Source organism: Monodelphis domestica, chromosome 5 (genome assembly GCF_027887165.1).
Source record: "Monodelphis domestica isolate mMonDom1 chromosome 5, mMonDom1.pri, whole genome shotgun sequence".
Taxonomy (NCBI): Eukaryota; Metazoa; Chordata; class Mammalia; order Didelphimorphia; family Didelphidae; genus Monodelphis; species Monodelphis domestica.
The window spans coordinates 99052869-99073824 of NC_077231.1; the positions used below are offsets into that span (position 1 = coordinate 99052869).

Genomic DNA, 20956 nt, shown 5'->3' on the forward strand with positions numbered 1-20956 from the left:
GTCAGGACTTCCAGTACTGGCTACGTACATGGGAAAGAATCACCTAAGTGCAAGGAAGAATCTTTGGTCTTTCCATCAAACTCCATTTGGCAGAAGAGGAAATGGCAGTCCTGGGAGGTTATGTGATTTGCCCAAGGATCTCCAGTTAGTCAGAAGAAACTATAAAATATTCCACCCTCATGAGGCTCATTCTAACAAAGCAACAGTAACTAGGTTGGAAAACTCATGTGTCTTCTTCTGTAACATGGCTGATAAGTCTTCACATGATACCATCAATATTATACTGTTTTGCCTTCTAAAGGAGTGGAGAACTAGGAGGAAGAGAATTTAGAGCTCAAAATTCTTAAAAATGAGTGCTTAAAAATTTTTGACCTGTTATTAAGATCTAGTTAATGAAAGAAATAAAAAAAAATTTAAGTAGCTTAAAAATGCAAGACCACAGTTGCTTTGTTACAAGAAAAGATTCACTGAGTAAGGGGAGGGAAGTAATTTATTTATGAATAAAAGTGATATAAGAAAAAAGCTCTAAGGGAAACTAAGGTTGGAAAGGTAAATGACTCTCTCTCAAACTCCCAAGCTCACACAACTAGTGAAGGAGTCAGAACTAGAAACTGGGTCCTCTGCCTCCTAGTCCAATCTTTTTTTCAGTCCATACAGGAAGCTTTTAACCAGGTCAATGGTCACACCCAGGAAGGAAAAGGTAGCCAAGTTTTTTCAAAGGGGAGAGCAGCTACAAAACAGATCCTGTTTTTTTAAACAAAATATGAGAACAATAATCCCCCACATCCAGAAAATACACTTGAAGATAACAGATATTTGATGCTCCAAAATTTCACAGAAAATATGGATATTCTTCTGAAATCAACAATGAGATGGGCCTAAAGCAGACAATACAATCACAGAAGAAAGATGGACAGAACTATCTCTCCATAGAGGACAGCTGAAAGAGCCCTGGCTTTGGAGGCAGAAAACATGGATTCCAATGCCCACCTTTGCACAGACCATCTGCAAAAGTTAATCTCTCTGGTTTTCACTTCCCTCATTTATAAAATGAAGAGGATGAACCAAAATAACTTCTTACGGTCTGACCCAGTTCTCAGTAGATGGTATTAAATCCATAACAGAAAACAAAGATATTCCCTTCAGGGAATGGGCCATGTCTTATTTAGAGTAATAGGAGTGGAGTCAAGAATACCTGAATTCAAATCTGGCTTTAGATACTAACTTTGGGTCCCTGGGCAAGTCACTTAACTTCCACCTGTATCATTTTCCTTATATGTAAAATAGGTATTCATCAACTTCCTAAGTTTGTTGTAAGGATAAAAATCCTGCACGGTCATAATAAAAAACCTAGGAGGAGCTTGAGAAATCCTTGATGGCTGCATACCAACTAAATCAGGTGAGATGACCAATCCATTCAGTAACTAAACCAGGCTAGGTGACCAATTTGTGGAGGAATCTGAGGATGAGGTTTTGATAAACAGGGCATTTCTGTTCGTTTGGGTTATAACCCAGGCTCCAACATATTTACTGAACTATGTTTGGGGGGTGGGAGGAATCCAAAATCTGACTACTAGAAAGACTTAACTCACTAAGTTCCTGCCATTTAATTCCCTATTAAAGTCAGGGCACCATTTTGCTAAGGAAAATAATGTTGGTAGTCAGCAGACCTGGTTCATGGACTGGTCTGGCCACACCACTTCCTGTGATGGGTGACCTTGGGCAAGTCACTTCCTTTCTAAAGGCCAGTTTCCAGATCTATAAAACAAGGGTAACTAGACTAGATGGTCACTAAAGTCCTTTCCAAGTATAAAGCTACAAACTTCGGTGATTCAACTAATATTTACTGGTAAGATTCAGACTAAAGAATGGGGAGAAAAGATCTCCTGGATTTGACAGTAAACATCCACTAAATGCCCACATTACTGGTTTATCTTTCAGGGAGAAAGCACATGCACATACATGGCAGCCTGAGATCACAGAGGGAAAGTCAGCCTCTGCATCAGGAGAGCCTGATTAGTTGAAGTCCAGCCTCAACTGCATCCTGGTTGTGACTCTGGCCAAGCAGCCATTTCCCCACTAGGTTCTACAAAGCTTAAAGTCATAGCTGAGATGCTGCTGCCCTGAATAGGCAGAGGGAATTTCTGTACTGGGAGTTCCCAACATCAACAGAATCATAGCTTCCATCCCTACCCCTCAATCTAAAGTCCTAGGACAAAGGCCACAGAACAAGCTCTTTCCTCACCCAAACATCCACCCCAATTGCTTTTCTTGAATCAGGAGGCCTATTTTAAAACACAACCAGAAGATTTTCACTGGCTTGTAGGACAAAGGCAAGTCACTCCATGCAAGAAAGGATTTAGTTATTAGCCTTTAGCTGTTTTGCTACCTGAAAAGAATGATTTGTGGTGGCCCAAAGCCATACCTGAAAACAGAGGGGAGAAAAATGCTCAAAGGGGCTTCACCAGAGGCTGATGAGACCCATGGCAGGAAGGGGGGTACTGTGATGATGGTGCTTTATAATAAGGAAATATGGTTCAGATTTCAAAGGATCATAAATGTAGAATGTGAAAAGACCTTGGTAGTCACTTCACCCAATTGTCTGCTTTTACAGAGGAAGAAGTGAAATGTACCCACTTGGCCATAGAGTCTACTATGAGCCAGCAATGTTTTAGAGAAGGGTTTTAGCATCATTAAAAGTATCTTGCAACTTCTCAGACAATCCAAAGCTTTTCTTTCCCCCTACAGATTCTAGGCTATGCTCAATGTCCATCTCCAGTGGTATGATGGACCAGCTGTCCATATTCTTAACAATGTTTTCCCAATGAGGCCGATGTCTCAGAGTTACAGGAAAGAACAGTTTTCAAAGAAACAAAGAGACACAACATGGGCCAACCTTGACTGAAAAGGAATGGTGCCCCCAAGAATCAAGGATGTTACCCGAAAGATGTATGACTGAAAAGAGAAAAGTCAATTATGCACTCAGAGGGAAGGATAATTGATGAACAACCCACATATCCCAATGGTATCAAGATGAGGAAAACCCTCAGCATCCTGGGAAGATTTGTGTAGAAAAACTGAAGGATCAGAACAAGGAGGCAAGTATGGGTTACAGTCTGTCCCTGGGAAGGAAGATCCATATCATCAGTAAGAATAGGATGTGTAGGGGGCAGCTGGGTTGCTCAGTGGATTGAGAGTCAGGCCTAGATACGGGAGGTCCTAGGTTCAAATCTGGCCTCAGACACTTCCCAGCTGTGTGACCCTGGGCAAGTCACTTGACCCCCCATTGCCTAGCCCTTACCACTCTTCTGCTTTGGAGCCAATACACAGTATTGACTCCAAGACGGAAGGTAAGGGTTTAAAAAAAAAAAAAGAATAGGATGTGTAAAATATTGTGCCGAGTTCTTGAGACACACAGGGAAATGCCAGTGTGCCAGCCTTGGAGAGGCATACAGTCTACTAAAGTGCAACATGCTATTAGCAGAGTGATGGATCTGGGGTCAGGAGGGCAGGGTTCAAATTCCATCTCTGCCACTTACTTCTGGAAGTCACTTCCACCTCTTCTCTGTAAAAATGAACAGGTTGGGCCAGACAATCTTTAAGACCTCTCTCTTCCCAAGTTCTAAACCCCACAGCCCTCAGACCCACACCCAAGCTAATAAACACATTCTCTCTCTCCCCTTTTTTTCTGTTTCCTCTCCCACCCTTTTAGGCCCTCAGAGAGAGTTGGGCCACCCCTCAACTTGACCTAAGTTTCTCTTGTTCATATATTAAATGGAACATCTCATCAGACTGTCATGAATTATGACAGACAGAAAGAATGACTTCCAATCACAGATAGTTTTGAATGTACCAAATAGGTCCAGGAGTACAAAAGTCATCTGATAAGCCTTTCAGATACTTTGACCTCTTCCCTTTAACTTGATCAGTTAACTAAAACATTCTTTAAATTCCTACTGGAAACCAAAATGTAAGAAACTTCAACCACTAGTTCACCCAAGGACAATTAAATAAGAAAAAGAATCACTGAACCGTGACCTTCTCCATGGTGAGGTCTACCTGCTCTCCTTGATCTATGATGTAGAATTACTGATGGGTTCCACACTTCTTCCTTTTAGAAAGGAATACTGTTCTGCTCAAGGCCTGGATGAGGATTGAGAAGGAAGTCCAAATGAGATGGATTGATGGCAAGTCAGAAGCTAGAGGGCATCCTGATATTAGTGGGACCTCAGTTCTTCAGTTAGTGCTTCCAATGGCATTAATAGTGTAATGAGAGATTTCTCAATGGCTACTCAACCCTTCCTCTGCTTGGCACATCCCCACATCCACTTCTTGGAGCAGCAAACGTGAAACAAGTCAGAGGGTGACTTAGCCAGGCTTTGCCTAACCAGAAAGCTCTCTGAGAAACAAAATTCTTCTAGCAGGGTGTGGGGTTTTCCTTAATGGACCTCCCTGACCAGCAGGGTCCCACAAGGGAAGGGGCTCACCTTTGTGATGGGACCCGAGGAGAGGTAGGAACCGAGAACCAGGGTGGAAATGAAAGACACGGACAAGTCAGTGGTTGGATAGGGCAGGCAATCCCTATGATACTCCCTTTGATAGGAGAGTATGAGTACAAAGGAACACGAGGTGGAGGAGGAGATTAAGGTAGGGAATGCTGGCGGAGATGGTTACAGCCTCGGGGAAGGAGAAGGTCAAGAGGAGAGAGAGACATAGTCATTGAGGAGCCCAGTGGAGCTCCATGGAAGGGGAGAAAGGCCAAGAGCCAAGAGGAAGTTCATGGGATTGCCTCTGGATTTTATTCCTGTCCTGCTTGGGCGGTACTCCCAAGCACGTAGGAGCCACATCACAAAGTATAGACAATCAAGATTGGGTGGCAAGGTAGAGGGAACACCTTTGGGCATGTAGATTGCAAACCGCGCTTTCCCGGGGAATTGAGTCCGAGCATGTTAATGAGTTTGTCTTAGCCAAGGGCCGCATGGCCAGTTCAAGGTTACATTCACAAGCCTCATTGGTATAACCTTATGCTTGGAGACACAGTAGCCATACAGTCATTTATATTTCATAGATGTGAATATGCTTGGGATGCTACACAGGGTACCTAGTTTTGGGAAGACTTGCCTCCATCATCGCTCTTAAAAGAATGGGAAAGCTCAGGGCCCCTTAAATGTAAGTGGGCTAGCAAGGTCTTTGACCAGTCTCCTTTGCTGTTTTGAGCAACCAGACAAGCACTGGCTGGAACACAAAATGTTGTGCTTCATAGTGGGGCCCATAAAGCTAGCTAGGCTAAATAAGCCCATGCCTGGGATCTAGGGAATAAATAGCCAAGCATCACTCCAAGCATGAGGAGGAAATAATGTGGCCAAGTAGAGGAGGAGAAGGGAACAGGAGGGAAAAGGGGAGGAGGGAGAGAAAGACACAGACAGGCAGACAGACAGAGATGTGCTTTCTATAAAGCAAGTGTCAGCTGGCTGCCACCCAATGTCTGGGCTTAGAATCTGAATTTCAAGTTTACAATCAGAACCAATAACTCCTTGGGGGACTGTTGCTTCTTATTTGGCATAGGCATGGGACACACATCCACAAAAGAACATTAGTCTTCTCTGAGAGGCTGTGCCCACAAGCAAATGACTTCCAGAAGGGAGAAGACATTCTTGGTGGCCACTCTAAAATCAAGACAGAAATAAATCCTTCCCTCTTAAGGAGGAAAGACAAGTTTGGTGGCGGCAGCCCCCTACAAAAGAGGCCTTTAGGCCCAGTATTCTACAGGATCACTCTAAAATGAGACAGATAGAACTCTTCGTTTCCAGAGAGGAAGACAAAGTAGGAGGTATGGGTATTTTGTAGAAGGCCAGAGGGCTTCTAGTAGGCCCAATCTCATCATTCCTTTCCCACCTCTCAATATTGGATCAGAAACTACTTTCATCTCAAGAGAAAAAGTTATTCTCTAGATGCAACAAAAATCAATTAAGCACCTACCATATTTCTTCTACTACTAACTTAAATACTTGAAGGTTTACAAAATTCTTTAGACACATAATCTCTCTCACAATTAACTTTGTAAAGTAGGCAGCACAAGTTTCTTTCTATGTAAAATGAAGATGAGGCTCAGATTCAACTGACCTGCCCAGAATCATACAGGTATGCTGAGTGTCAAATTCAGGACATCTAGGTCTTTGGTTTAAGACCACAGCTTACTCCATTACATTAAGAGTCAATACTTAATTTTCAAACTTCAAGATGGGCAGCCAGATTATTACTAAATCATGGGAATTAGTCTCAATCATAACTTATGGCAAGATAGGGTAAGTCCATTTTGAGAAAAAAAATACACCCACCCACACATATATCCCTTCTTTTTTTTCCCCTCAGCAAGTAAAAAGTGTTACATGCCAGTGAGTCAAGGTAATAACCCCAGGAAACAGACAAGGCTGATGCAAATGGATGAGGCTCTGGAGTGGGGATCAGGCAACCTGGTTTTCACTAATGACTAGTTATGATTGACCCTGGGCAAAGCACTCTCCTTCACTAGGCCTCAGTATCTTCATTCATAAAAAGGAGAAAAGCAGTGAGTTGAATGTTTGTTCTGAGGCAGAGGTGACTGTCAAACAGGTGGCTGCAACACTACTGAATAAAGGCTGAACCAGATTAAAATGCAATTAGGAAATACTTAACAAAATAAATTAAAACATAATAAAACATAGATAACATTACATATTCGACGGTAGGGGCCCCTCTTCTGTGGGGTTTGACATCACTACCAGGAAGGCACCAGGAAGCTGTGAGATTCTAAGGTCTCTTCCCTCCTCTCTAACTGGGATCTGCCATTATTTAGGAGCCACAATCCATCCAAACTCTGATCTAGGAGAGCACTTCTAAAAGGCAACTTCAAACATAGTGGCTGCCTTCTGACCAGTATCCTACAAATCATTCAAGTCCAAGTCCTTTAGAGCTTGAAAGAATCTAGGGGTCCTCCACCATAGTCCTTAGAAGAAAGTCCCAGAAGCAATCCATTAGGGCTCTGGAATAAAAACTGTCAAGAGAAAGGGAATTTGGAGGGGAAGGGGGTGTCTTTACACTCCCATCATTCACTGAAGAGAGGGAGGGAGAATGGAATTAGCCAGCCATCTGCTCAAGTTATGGTTATATTAAAGGGCTACGTTTAGCTAACAGGAAATCTCTCAAAAGGTGCTGGTAATTTACTAAGTGTTGTTCTGCCCTGAATCAATATTGAGCAGAGCTCATCCTGAGCTCCTTTCAGTTTATACAATATTCCAGGGTATTCCTCAATGAAGGGGCCAGATCATGCCCCAGACCTTTCAACAGGAACACAAACTCTGTTATTCTCATTACAATTGGGACACCTCAAAAATCAGTTCTTGTCCTTAATGAACAAACTAAGCTTTGAACTGGAACAGTTCTTACCATCATCCATGAGAAAATGTGCTCCTTTCCTACCATCTCCTTAGTTTTGTCTGAGGAATAGTTGTGTGTATCTTCAGCTTGCATTTTTCCTTCCTCCTCCCTAATTCCTTAATTCTTTTTCAGTTTCTGATTTTACAGTTTCTGACCTGGTGGGTGGCAGAGAGGGTCTGGTCAATTTAGTTCCAAAGACATACCTCCTCAGACACCTTCCTACTAGCTAGATAAGTGGCACCTCACCCTATCAGTTGTCTTACTGTAGAATGTTAGTGTGACTACTGTACAAATCCAGACTCTGGAAAAACAATCACATGCCCTGTGATGCCTATTTGGCAATTGCTTCCTTGGTTCTTCAAGTCTCTCCCTAGGCCAATTCATCCTCTACCCAAGGTGATTTTTCCAAAGTGTAGGTCTGACCCTATTACTCTCATGCTCCATGAGCCCCAGTGGCTCCCTATTGCCTCCAGAATCCAGTATCCATTTCACTGTTTTTGGCATTTTAAGCTGATCAAAAACTGATCTTCTTACTCTTTTATTCCTTTCCCTGCACTCTATGATCCAGCTAGACTGGTCTAACTTGCTGTGCCTCCCACACACTCCTCCATCTCTGGCCTCTGTGCCTAGAAGGCTGTGGGCCCCTCTCATTTGCCTCTTAGTTCCCTTCCTTCAAAACTCAGCTCCAATCTCACCTTTTTCACCAGGTCTTTCTCAAGTCCTCCAGCTGCGTTCCCTCAAGATTATTTCTCATCTGTTCTATTTTTCATCTTTTTATGCCTAGTTATTTGCATTCTATCTCCTCTATTAAGATTTGAGCTCTCTGAGGATAGGGACTACCTTTTAGCCATTCTTTGTATCCCCATGGTAAGTACCTCATAAATGCTTGTTGACTACCTAACTGGTTATGAAACTGGTAAGCTGAGCCTTATCAGCACCTTCTCTTCCCAAGAAGGCTACCAAGACCATCCTGCTTGGCTAGCTGGGATTTGCACTAACTCTGTTCTCCTCCCTAATTCGAGTCTGCTGCAGGTTCCTTGCAGCCTTCCCTGCACACTGCAGCCTATGAAGACTCTCAGGAAGCATTTATTAAGGACCCACTGTACTAAGCACTGAAACTCTAAAGACAAAAGGAAACAGTCAAAGAATTTACATTCTTGTTGGAGAGATATAAGTAAATATACAATAATTTCAGCAGAAAGAAAATTCTCAACACTAGAGAGAATGCTTCCAGTAGGAAGTCAGTGAGCTATCCCTTGAAAGAAACAATTCTAAAAGACAAAGGTAAGAAGAGAGTGCATTCAGGCACAGAGAGGATAGACAGCCCGTGAAAAAGCATGGATACAGAATATCTGATACATCACTATGGGTATAAGCCAAAGTAAGGGAAAAAGAACACAAGTCTGAAAAGAGAAGTAGGAACAAGACTATAGGTGCCTGTAAATGTCAGACTAAAGAGTTTGTATTGTATCTAGCAATAATAGGGAGAAGAAGAAGATTTTTGAGCAGGGGAGAGACATAGTTAGACCTATTTCTTGGGAATATTAGTAACTACTGGATTGAAGATGGATTAGAGAGGGAAGAGGCTGAGAAGTGAGGAGATCAATTAGTTGTTGGGTGGAGAGAAGACTGAAGCCAAAGAAGAAGAGACACAGAAGGAATAAGATTTAGCAAATAACTGGGGGAAAGACGGAGAAGAATTACAAATCTGGGCAACTGGGAAGATGATGGTATTCTGAACAATAATAGTAGAAGGCTTGACAGGAGTTAAAGGAAAGATGATGAGCTTTTTTTGAACAAGTTGGAGATACCAGTGAGATTCATGTCTGACAGACCTGGAGAAAGATTAAGTTTGAATACATAGATTTTAGGTGAGTACCTAGAGATAATTAAAGGCATAGAGGCTAATGTAAAATATGTAAAGTGAAAGGTCCAAAACAATCTTGAGGGGATAGTTAAGGATGGGAAACAGATAATAATAGAACACTAAGAAGGAACAGTCAGAAAAAACAAGTCAAAGGAAATCAAGACAACAAAACAAGGGTTTTATGCTTCCAGTAGGGAAGGCAACTAAGGGGGAGGGCAACTAAATGGCTCAGTGGATAGACTGCCGTCACTGGAAACAGGAGATCCTGGATTCAAATTTGATCTCAGACATTCCCTAGATGTGTGATCCTGGGCAAGCCACTTAACCCCCATTGCCTAACCCTTAATACTCTTCTGCCTTGGAATCAATTTGCAGTATTGATTCTAAGATGGAAAGTAATGGCTTTAAAAAAAAAAAGAGTATGCTAAATGACCAAGAAGTCAGAAGAAGTGGTGTTTATATAAAAAACAAAGATGACCCAGGGACATGAAAATGCCCATGGTCTCCAAACAATAGGCTGCCCAGAAGAGGCACTCAAAAGATCAGGGCTTTCCTGAAAGAACTGCCACAGAGCCATCACCATTTTCACTCTACTCACGAGGAAGATAGGACTATCCAAGGCCCACCAGTCCTTGATATTAAACAGGAAGTTGCCTTCTTCAGTCCAATAATTTCATCAAAACACAGGAAACTCAAGCTTCTGAACCTATGAAGGCTCTGAAGTAACACAATTTCCTTAGTTTTTTTTTTATTTTAAAGAAAGTATCTAATGTAACAAATGTCTAAAACAGCTTAGTAAGGTAGTAAACCTTAAACTAAGAGGTAGGAGTAAACCAGCTGGAATGGTCAGTCATTGCCTATCTCATTCAAATAGAAAGAGAGGACGTGGTTATTACTAATAGCTGACTTTTAAGATATGCAGAATCCTTTATAAAGATCACCTCCAGGACCAAGGTTCAGATTTGGCCTTAGACACTTCCTAGTTGTGACCCTGGGCAAGTCACTTAACTGAATTTGCCTAGCCCTTGCCCTTGCCCAGAAAGGGCTAAAAAAAATTATCTCCCATATGCTCTCATAACCCAGTGAGGTAAGTACTATTATTTTTATCTGCTTTTTAGAGATGGAGGAAATTGAGGTTGAGATGTTAAGTGACTTGCCCAAGGTCAAATGTACCAAGTACTTGAAGACAAGATTTCAGCCCAGCTCTTCCTAACTCAGACTGAGACAGTCCCCAAGATAGTACCTTGCACACAGTAGGTACTTAACAGATGCTGAATAAGTAAAGCTCAATACCAACATAATACCAGAAATAGTATCTTGGAAAGTATCTGTCCTCAAGCCAGTACTCTCTGGTGATCCTGCATTCTCTAATCAATTTAAGTTTAAAAAAGTTACCTTTCTGCTCACTTGAGGCTAGATGCCAATGTAGAACCAGAGCCAATTTCTAATTTAGAATAAAACAAACTGATCTGGACATGTTTAGTAGCTATCCATTTCCTGGCTACCCAGGGGAGGATAAAAAATTTAAATCACTAAAAACCACAGTAGTAGTAGTAGTAGTAGTAGTAGTAGTAGTAGTAGTAGTAGTAGTAGTAGTAGTAGTAGTTAGTAGTAGTAGTTAGTAGTAGTTAGTAGTAGTAGTTAGTAGTAGTAGTTAGTAGTAGTAGTTAGTAGTAGTAGTTAGTAGTAGTAGTATAAAGCCTAAGGAAAGCTACTGGAACATCTCCGAATTAATGGCCTTAAGAGCCCATTCTCTAAATGTACCCACCCCCTAACAACAAGCTGGTAAAAGGCCCCTGATCAGAGATCACCAAGTTCCCATTTGTCCCTATTGCTCAGAAAGACCTCAAATGAAATACTGACTCAGTTGTGGGAATCTCAGTTCTAACAGGCTGAGTCCAACTGGAAGGAATTCAGATGAACATTAGCCTCTTCCATCCCCAAAGATTAAGGGACTGGAAGGACTGACTTCTGAGGCCAGATTAAAAAAGCTAAGCATGTGTTGTTTGGCTAAAAGCTATCTGGGAGGAAAGAAGGGGGAGGAAGACAGGCAATGATAAGAATTTTGAAAGAGGCAAATACCAAGAGCTAGTAGGTCTTTTGGGGGGAGTACTTTGTTCTTCTCACATACTTGTCATAATTTATTATCTTCCTCACCACCATCCCCCCCAAGTATATAAACCTGAAGGCAGACATATTGTAGTTGTTTACCACTGTGCTACCCTCAGTGCCTAAGAAACTTTCTTCAATCTATACAAGAATATTCATAAAAATATTCATAGCTGTGCTCTTTGTGGACTTTGTGGAAAATGAGGGGATGCCCTCCAATTGGGGAAAGAAACTTCCTTCAAATTTGTGAAATCAAGGTTTTGTTTTTTTTAAAGCAGGGGAGAAATTGAGTTATTCAAAACCAAAAGGGAAAAAACTAAGTAAATCCATAAATGGTTTTCCCCAAATTTAGACACTCTCATAGTCAAGGAACATTTGGGGTTCGATGGAGGAGTAAGAATGAAGACCTCAACTGTGCTTAAAATCAGAAAAGATAACAGTAACCTACAAAGTTCCACAGGGACAGATCCCCATTTAATTTTTCTGAATTAAGTACACTCATTCAGACTTCTCTGAGGATCATAAAAAATGAAAGTCCCTGAGGGCAGGGTACATTCCTGCAAGGACAATTTCTAGGAGCTTCTGGTTTATCTTTCCCCTGCTCTCTAAGGCCCACTTACCATGATGCTCAAAAGCTTCCTGAATAAAGGCAGTATTTGCAGGTTCAGCAACACAGATTGGAGGGTAAAGACAGGGGAAGGGGGGCAGCTAGATGGCTCAGTGGATTGAGAGCCAGGCCTAGAGATGGGAGGTCCTAGGTTCAAATCTGACCTCAGACACTTCCCAGCTGTGACCCTGGGCAAGTCACTTGACCCCCATTGCCTAGCCCTTACCACTCTTCTGCCTTGGAAGTATTGATTCCAAGGTGGAAGGTAAGGGTTTAAATAAATAAATAAAAATAAAAAGACATGCATCAGCCAGTGACAAGTGGCTTCTACCATTCTTCCTGCATCTGGGGACACATCTAAGAATGGAGATCTTAGCAAGAGGTGTGCCAGAGCCTCTCTCCGTAGTCAAGCCTTCCAGGGGTTCTTTGGACAGGAGTATTGGCTAAATCTGAAACCTAGTCTCCTGGGGTTAATGACTCATCATTCCTCCTCTAAAAGCCAAAACACTCCTCTGTGGGAATGCAGACCCAGCAGAAAAGATGCTTCACCCTTGTCTTTATCATAATTCTCTTCAAAATGGAATGTCTATACTCACTCAGCTATTCCACTCCACTATTAGGGTTACTAAGAAAGGCTTCTTAACCATGGGGTCCAGGCTTTCTTTAAAACTATTTTTAGATTTCAATAGATTTGGTTTCTTTTGCAATCTTCTGTATTTTATTTTATGTACTTTAAAACATAATTGTGAGATGGGTTACTCCCTCTGGTGTCCCCAGACCCATTGCCCACACAAGGAATAGACCCCTGACCCCTTGCTCTAACCCTGAGGATAGCACCACCACTCTGCTCATCAAGGCGCAGTTGGCATAAGAATGGCTTTTTTAAAATTTTATCTTACCTTCAACAGTCTTTTCTATTCAAGTGTTATTAATACAATGTCTACATAAAACCACCAACCAGCCAGATGTCTGTTGGAGCAGAGGTTGGCATGTAAGAGGAAGCATACTTACTTTTGCAAGTAAGCAAAGTTTGGGCAGGAGGAGTCATCTCTGTTGCCTAGTTAGCACTCCTAGGGTTTTAGAATATGAATCGGGAAAAGAACCACTAGAGAAACTGAGTCAAGACAGATATCTTGGGCTTTCTCTAGATGGTACCTGAGGTTTTTAATTTTCCCATGCAGTAAAATGAAAGGCAAACCATCATTCACTCCCCTCAATGAAGAGTAGGAAATGGTAATGGGCAGAATTCATTAGGAGATTCTAGGGACATTCAAGGGAAGAATGTCAGAGAGCAGGTTTCCAAGGTCTTCCCTCTTGGCTTTATATTACATGGTAGGCTCCTGAATTAGTGGAGAAAGATCCTTGAAATGCAATTCACAGAATGCATGGTGAAAACATATGGAAACATTGAAAATGAGAAGAATGAGACCTCTGCAGCATGGTGACAAGCCCAAGGTCACACAGTTCATTTAATACACTGAAGTTCCCTCCACCTCCGACTTCTCAATGACTGTTTCCTGTGCTATGAATCACGAGGCCTTTGATAGAAGTAGGGCAAATAAGACAGAATGCCATGAAGTAAGGAGAGTGAACCTGGGAAAGAACCCCAGATTTAAAATCCTCCTCCAACACCTAAAAGCAATGAATGTGCCCTTGGGCAAATCACAACCTCTGAAAGATCCAGTGTATTCATCTGTAATACGGGGACAATATATGTACTATCTAGCTCACTGGGTTGTTGAAGAAAGTTGTTTGCAATCATTAAAGCATTATACAAATCTGAATCAGTATTATGATAGGGAATGTAGTCAAAACAAGCATTTATTATATTAAGTGCCTACTGTGGATCACAAACTAAGCTCTAAGGATGAAAAAAGGGGGGGGGGGGGGTTCAAAAATCAGTCCCCACCTGCAAATAGTTTACAATTAGGGGAGAGACAACTGAAAACAATTAGGTATTAATTGAGCTGTATATAAGATAAATTGCTTTGTGACCTCAGAGGGAAGGCACTGGGCATTAAGGAAAGGCTTCCTGTAGAAGGCAGGATTTTAGCTGGGACTTGAAGGGATGAGGAGAAGGGAATAGCATTCCAGGCAAGGGACAGTCAAAAAGGACCCCAGACATCTTAGGCAAAGAACAGCAGAGCAGGCAGCCACTGGAGAGAGGAACACTTTTTTGTTTGTTTGGTGATTTTTGATAAACTCTTAGTTTTGGTCTTAGTAACAACTCTAAGGCAGTGGGAGTTGCCCAGGATCACACAGCTAAGAAGTGTCCAGTCCATCCTTCACCACAAGCCCGAGGGGGCTGCCAGGGGCCTCATCCAGCCTAAGATTGCCACAGGAAGTCACCCTCCCCAAACCCAGAGTTAAAAATGAGATAGCCCCCTGCCCACTTGAAGCCAACACAAAGAGAGAATACGTTTCCTGCCCTGGGCAGCTCTGGAGATGCTGCTTTACCCAGTAAACCAGGGATGCTCATTCAATTCCGACACCACCACCACCACCACATGTGCTATTCTGTTTCCGGAACATGAGATGAAGAGGAGGTGGCATGAACTAGGTTGGGTTTTTTACCCCTTTTTGTTTATGGAGGGCTATGTGGAGAGGAAAACAATTGGCATCCTCTTCTCTCCTTCTGAAATAAAGATGCCAAGCTGGTTCCAGACAGTCCAGGGGCACTTCATTGAAAGCTTAGCAAAAAAAAAAAAAGTGCAAAAAGCAGGCCCATGCCGGTTCCTGGCAACATTCTCCTGGGGCCCAGTAAGAGGAACTAAGAGAGGCCTTGTCTCATGCATCTGAAGGCCAAATAAGCAAATGTAATTAAGATGCATGTCACCCTAGAGAAGGATAAACAGGCCACCATTCTCAAATAAGCCAGATTAAGTTTAACTCCAATGCTCCTCAGAATAGTAGCTCCTGACTCCAGAGCCCTTTAGGGTTCCCCATCTGCCTTCTATCTCTGCTCTCATGGACAAGAATGTGAATGATCTGTAGGAGTCCGAAAGCCACCCTCCATTAGGGCATTTTTAGAAGTCTCTGAAATGTTGGACAAATTTCTACAACCCACAGTGGCTAAAGAGTTATCCTGTGCGTCATCTCATTTGCTTCTCACAACAGTCCTATGAGGTAGGTAGCCAGGCAAGTATCATTATCTCCACTTTACAGATGAGGAAACAGCCTCTGCTGGGAGCCCACATTCATACAACCTATTAAGGAGAAGCCTTGGGCCTGGAATTTCTTTGGACTGGAATCCAGGGCACTGCCTTGGCCCTCCAAGCCCAAATGCACAAGACTAGATCACTCAATACCAGCCTTGAAGGAGATGCATCTCCTAACTTGCTGAAAAGCAAGTTTTCCTGTCCTGCTCAACCCAGGCTGGGCCAGCCACCTGCAGCTGTGATGGCCCTAAAATGAGAAGGTACAATTTGCAAGGTTTTAATTACCCCCAATTACCTGCTAAATGACTCTTCACTTTCTGACTGAATCTAAATTTGCCTCAGTGAGCAAAGCTTGCATTGTGCTCGGAACCTTCCGTGATCTTCTTCCCCGAATCACAAAAGTACTCTCCCAGTTCCCACAAGGCTGAGGCGCTTCTCATCCAGAAGATCAAGCCCTATGAAACATCTACTAGATGCCAGGCACTGAGCTAGGTGCTAGATTGTGTCTTACTGCACAGGTAGGAGCCATCAGAGGCAAGCAAGTCCCTGATTCTCTGAACTACCAGCCCATGAGCCATCTACAATCAAGGACTATTTTGCATACTCCACAGCGGCTGAGATGGTAAAGAAATGTTTGCTAAAAATATAACATCTGATTCCTCTGTTTAAAAAGGGGGCAAGACAAAGCAAGACAGTATGAGGGAGGCGACCAGAGTTCTTAAACTGAGTGGCTCAACTTAGCCACACTGTTACACAGTGAACAAGAGGAGGTGTCTGGGCTTTCAACAGTAACTGATGCATCCTGTTACTTTCAAAGCCAGGAAAAGATGTCAGTGAAGAACCCTGCAGCAGGGAAGTGAGTGAGGGCTGGGGACAAACAGCTGGGTTTCTCTGTAGGAACCACGTGCTGCAAAATACAAACTTTTCAGGCTCACTTCACTCCGGGCTAACAACTGGTTCTGAAATTATGCTGGGAGCCCTTCTCGGTTTAAGAGATCTAAAGAAATTGATCAAGTTTTCTGTCTACTGGAATAGCTTTCTCCTCCCCCCCCCCCCCCCCAAGAAAAACCACAGGGTTTACAGAGGGGTTTTTGGCCTACAGAAGACCTGCCCTCAAGCCCCACAGGGTGTGGCTCAGGAGGGGAAGGGGGAGGGGGAGGGCAATCTGGAAAAAGCCCCGAACACTTGCACAAACAGGAAGGAGGAAACTTAGATCAGCCCAGAGTAGAGCCACAAAAGATGGGTAGACTCCGATGTCAGGGTAGGTGATCAGAGAGGGAAGCAGAATTGAGGCAGTACCTCACTCAGCAAGTTAAGGCAAAGTAGGAAAGACTCCTAGGCAGAAAGCCCACAGTCCAGATTCCAGACACCACTGCCAGGTCCTCATCCTTAATGGCCCTCCTAAGCAAAGTCAAGGGTCAGAGAATGGAGGAGCTGATGTCTGTCCAAGCCTGGGGCTCCAGGATGCCACCTCCTGCTGCTCCTGCTCCCTTCCTTGGCCCAACTACACCCACCTCCCTCCACCCTCCTCTTTCTGGGCTCCACGGAACAAGGCCAAGTGAATAAGGAAGTCGTGTTGGGAGGGCGGAAATCAGGGCTGAGCTCAATGCAATGTCTGCAGCAGGGCTGTCTGCCTCTGACTCAGAAGCTAACCCTGACAGCTGCCAACCGGTCTCCCTCCGCCCGTTACCTCAGAGAAAGGCCTGTAAACTTCAAAAAGTGCCCCCCACCCCTCCTTTGCCCAGAGTCTCTGCTGTCCCATGCAGAGTTGGGAGCCCGGCTAGCCCAACTTCCCAGGGAGGGGTTAAAAAGTGGGGCCGACTTAAGAGTTCTCCCAGTAAGTAGTCATTTATGGGAGGGTGAGCTCCGGTACAGAGTGAACAGAGATAAGGAGGCAGGATAGGCAACTTCAGGAAACTGAGTCACCAGAGGGCCCCAGGAGATGAAGGGGAAAGGCTAGGAGACTCAAACTTCCACAGAGTGGAAGTTCCTTGAAGGCAGTCACTTGGTCTTTGTTTTTTACTTAAGGTCCCAGATCTAGGAGGTGTTTAATAAATATTTCTTCAATTGAATGGAAGAGGATAAGAAATAAGAGAAGACTGAAAGAAGGTAAAGAGAAGAGGGAGACAGAATGGGGAAAGAATAGGGTAAAGAAAAGGGGAGACAGAAAGGGAAGAGGGAGAGAAGGGAGACCAAGGGAGAAGAGGGAGCATTAAGGGGGATGAGGACCAAGTGGGTTTCGGCGCTGGGGGCGCCCTCCTACCCACCAAATGCCTTCTTCGCTCCCTAACGCCCCTATTCCAGCCCTGGACCCCCAATTCCAAAGAATCCGAAGTCGTCCTCAAGCCTCCCTGCGGCACCTCCTCCACCAAGAGACCAGGGGTCGCAGAGAGCCCAAGCGACACTGCTGCCAGCCCTCGGGGAGCGCCCACTCATGCAGGGTCCTCCAGTGCTCTGGGAGTCCGCCCTCCCGCACCCCATTTTCGGGCGCGCCGAGGATGCGAACCAAGTGGCAGCCCGCCCGCGGCCGCTGCAGAATATGTGCCTCGTAGCCGCCCGCTCCGCTCTCGGGCGCGCTCCCGGCGGCGCGCGCAGCAGCCGCCGTTGGCCTCGGAGGACGCGGAGAGCTCACCTGAGCCCGGGTCTGGTCCCTCGAGCCGATGTCCGGCCGCTTCTGTGTGGGTACCTGCTTCGGCTTGCCACCTGCGCTCGGGCGGAGGGGACGAAGGCGGGCTGGAAAGACGGGCAGGAGTGAGGAAAGGAAGCCGGCAACGCCAGCCAGCCAGCAGGTCAGGTTCGCTCTGCCTTTTACCCCGGCCGGCCTGCCCAGGAACGGCGGTGATCTGCCAGCCGCGCCTCGCCTCACCGCGCCCAGCCCCGCCGCGCCGCTCCCCGCACCGCCCAGTCCCGCCCTCCCAGCTTCACTGGCCCAATGCGCGGCAAGCCGCGCAACCCGAGACCCGCCCCTGGAGTCCCCGTGCCCAATTGCAGCACTCTGGATGGCCGACGGACGGGCCCGTGGGCCCGTGGGAAGACGATGGAGGCGGAGCGAGGAAACGCCAAAAGCAAAGGGCTTTTCCCTAGCTCTGTTCACTTTCTCCCTGCCCCCTACCGCCTCGCCCTCCAAGGTTCCGCCCCTGCTTCAATTGAACCAATTACAACCAATCGTTGAGCTTGATGAATAGACAACACGACCCACGGGAAGCCTAGTGAACGGAGGGAGGGGCGCTGGAAGCCAAAGGAACCGGGTTTTCTCTCCAGTCCCAGCCCTCTCCCTTTACTCTCTCGGAAAGGCGGGAGCCCCGCCTCTCTAGACACTCCCCAACGGATCGCCGGGTTTGAGAATAATGACTGGCAGAAGATGGAGCCAACCAGAAGATTGCATCTGGGTCTCGGAGCCGGCGACTCTGGCTGGGCTTCCCGGCTTTTGGATGGGGCGAGGCCGGTCCAGGAAGAAACAGTAGCTCCATGCAGCCTTTATGGTTCTGGCGGAGAGTTGAAGGAGTTTTGCACGTGATTATTGCTGCCGAAATTCTTGCGCATCCTTCCCATCAGTCACCTTTGCTAGTCCTAAATCGATTGTGCCCATTTTACTAAAGATGAAACTGACCCCCCCCCGAAGGGGAGACCCTTCCCAGCCAACTGGAGACGGGCCAGGATTTGGGTTTTGAACTTAAATCCTCCAGCTCCAAATCTAGGACTCTTCCCACTACGTCCCATTGCCTCTTTCTCAACCATGTCCATGTCCTCGAGCCCCAAACTTACTTCTGGGACCATGACCTAGCCTTGGAGTGGTCAGAGAAGATGCAAACTCACAGTCTGGCTTTCCTCGGGGAAAACCTCTGCGTTCCCAATCCCCCCCCCCCTTCCTGGGCTCCCAAAGGAAAAAGTATTCCTCCTCCTCCTAATCAAGGTTAACCTGTGCCCTGATCCCATCCCCCCTCTGCACCATCTCCGACTCAAGCACTGATTCATCAGTCCTGTCCAGCCGTTCCCTACGGGTGTACCCTTGAGCCTGTCCAGGGGCCCTCTCCTTTCTCTTCCACTGGAATCTGATGTCCCCCAGGCATTTCGGACTTAAACTCTCCCATTATCTTTCTTTCCCAAACTCCCCTCTTCTCAATTTTCCTGGCCACTGTCAAATCCCACTCCCACCTGGCCCCCAGTCACGGAGACTTAGAATTGTCAGGGTCATCCTCTATTAGGCTCACTCGCTCCCAAATATAACCTGTGACCAAATCTCGTCCTTTTTGCTCTCACAACACCTTCCCAGTCTCAGGGGTCCTCATATGCCACCACCACTTCTGGCCATCATCTCCTCTCCTCTGACTGTACAGCCTACCTCCCCTCTCCAATCCTTCTCCAAAGCCTCGGAAGAGATTTCTTCTAAAGGGACCAGTAACCCTCCTCTACTCGGCTTCAGTGGCTCCCTATTAAGCCCTACAATAAAATGCCAATTGCTCAAAGTAGATGAAAGAAAACTCTTCAAAAGCTAGCCCCTGGGGGCAGCTGGGTGGTTCAGTGGATTGAGAACCAGGCCCAGAGACTGGAGGTTCTGGGTTCAAATGTGGCCTCAGACATGTCTTAGCTGTATGACCCTGGGCAAGTCACTTAACCCCCATTGTCTAGCCCTTACTACTCTTCTGCCTTAGAACCAATACCCAGTATTGATTCTAAGATTGTAGGTAAGGGTTTAAAAAAAAAAAACCCTAGCCCTCTTTCAATCTTTTTTACCATTGCTCTCCTCCATTCACAATCTGATATAGCCATACTGGTCTACTTACTGTAATACGCCCAGGATACTCCATGGTTCTGGGCACCCAAACACAACTGAGTATTTATTATATAATATAGGGTGTCCCAAAATTATTGGGTGCAGTTTTAAGCCTTAGTAGCTTAGAATACACTAAGACTTTGGGGATATCTTATATTCTACACATATTGTAGGTCATATGTTTCTTTTCCTTAATGAAATACAAGCTGGAGGCAGCTGGGTGGCTCAGTGGATTGAGAGCCAGGCCTAGAGATGAGAGGTCCTGGGTTCAAATGTGGCCTCAAACACTTCCTAGCTCTGTGACCTGAGCAAGACACTTAACCCCCATGGCCTAGCCCTTACTGCTCTTCTGCCTTGGAACCAATACATAGCATTGATTCTAAGAGGGAAAGTGAAGGGTTTAAAGCTTTAAAAAGAATTTTAAAAAATTTAAAAATTCCTCAAGGGCAGGGACTGTTTTAATCCTGATGTTGCTCATTATCCAGTACATGGTATGTATTTAATACTTGATTGATGGGATGATAGTATAAAAGAATACACATATACACATAGGGGCATTTAGGTAGTACAGTAGAAGAGCACCAGGCCTGGAGTTAGGACAACCTGGGTTCAAATGTGGCCTTAGACACTTCCTAGTTGGGTGACCCTGGGTAATTGCCTAGCCCTTACTGCTCTTCTGCCTTAAAATCCATTCTAAGGCAGAAGGTAAGGATTAAAAAAAAAAAAGATTCACATATAGGTAGGTACATGGGGGAGGGGGGGGAGAAACCATAGTAGAAAGACGGTCCCCAAGAATGCTGAGGGGAGAATAAGTAGCTTTCAGGGGTCCCGGCCAACCATATAAGTGTGAGAGTTAGGGAAGTAAGCCCCGGAGAAGGTGCTACAGAGTGGTTAGGTGATGGGGGAGGAGAGAGCAGATAAAAGAATCCAGAAAAGCTTCTTGTCAAACGGGTCACTTGAGCAGAGCCTTGAAGGAAATCTGGAACTCCGAACAAACCCTTCATTCTAAAGACATGTTCCTAGGA

General features: G+C 45.0%; 1 protein-coding gene across 2 annotated transcripts in view; it reads right to left on the reverse strand.

Moving 5' to 3' along the window:
- MYH9 (myosin heavy chain 9) overlaps window positions 1-18075 on the reverse strand; it is an 89353-nt gene extending 71278 nt beyond the window's left edge. The window contains exon 1 of one of the 2 annotated variants that reach the window (XM_001375963.4): window positions 17790-18075. The gene's annotated coding sequence lies outside the window, so the exon portion shown is untranslated. Of the gene's footprint in view, window positions 1-16456; window positions 16658-17789 lie in introns of those variants that run through there. The other variant, XM_056798886.1, reaches the window with a different exon arrangement.
- Window positions 18076-20956: the final 2881 nt, after the last annotated feature.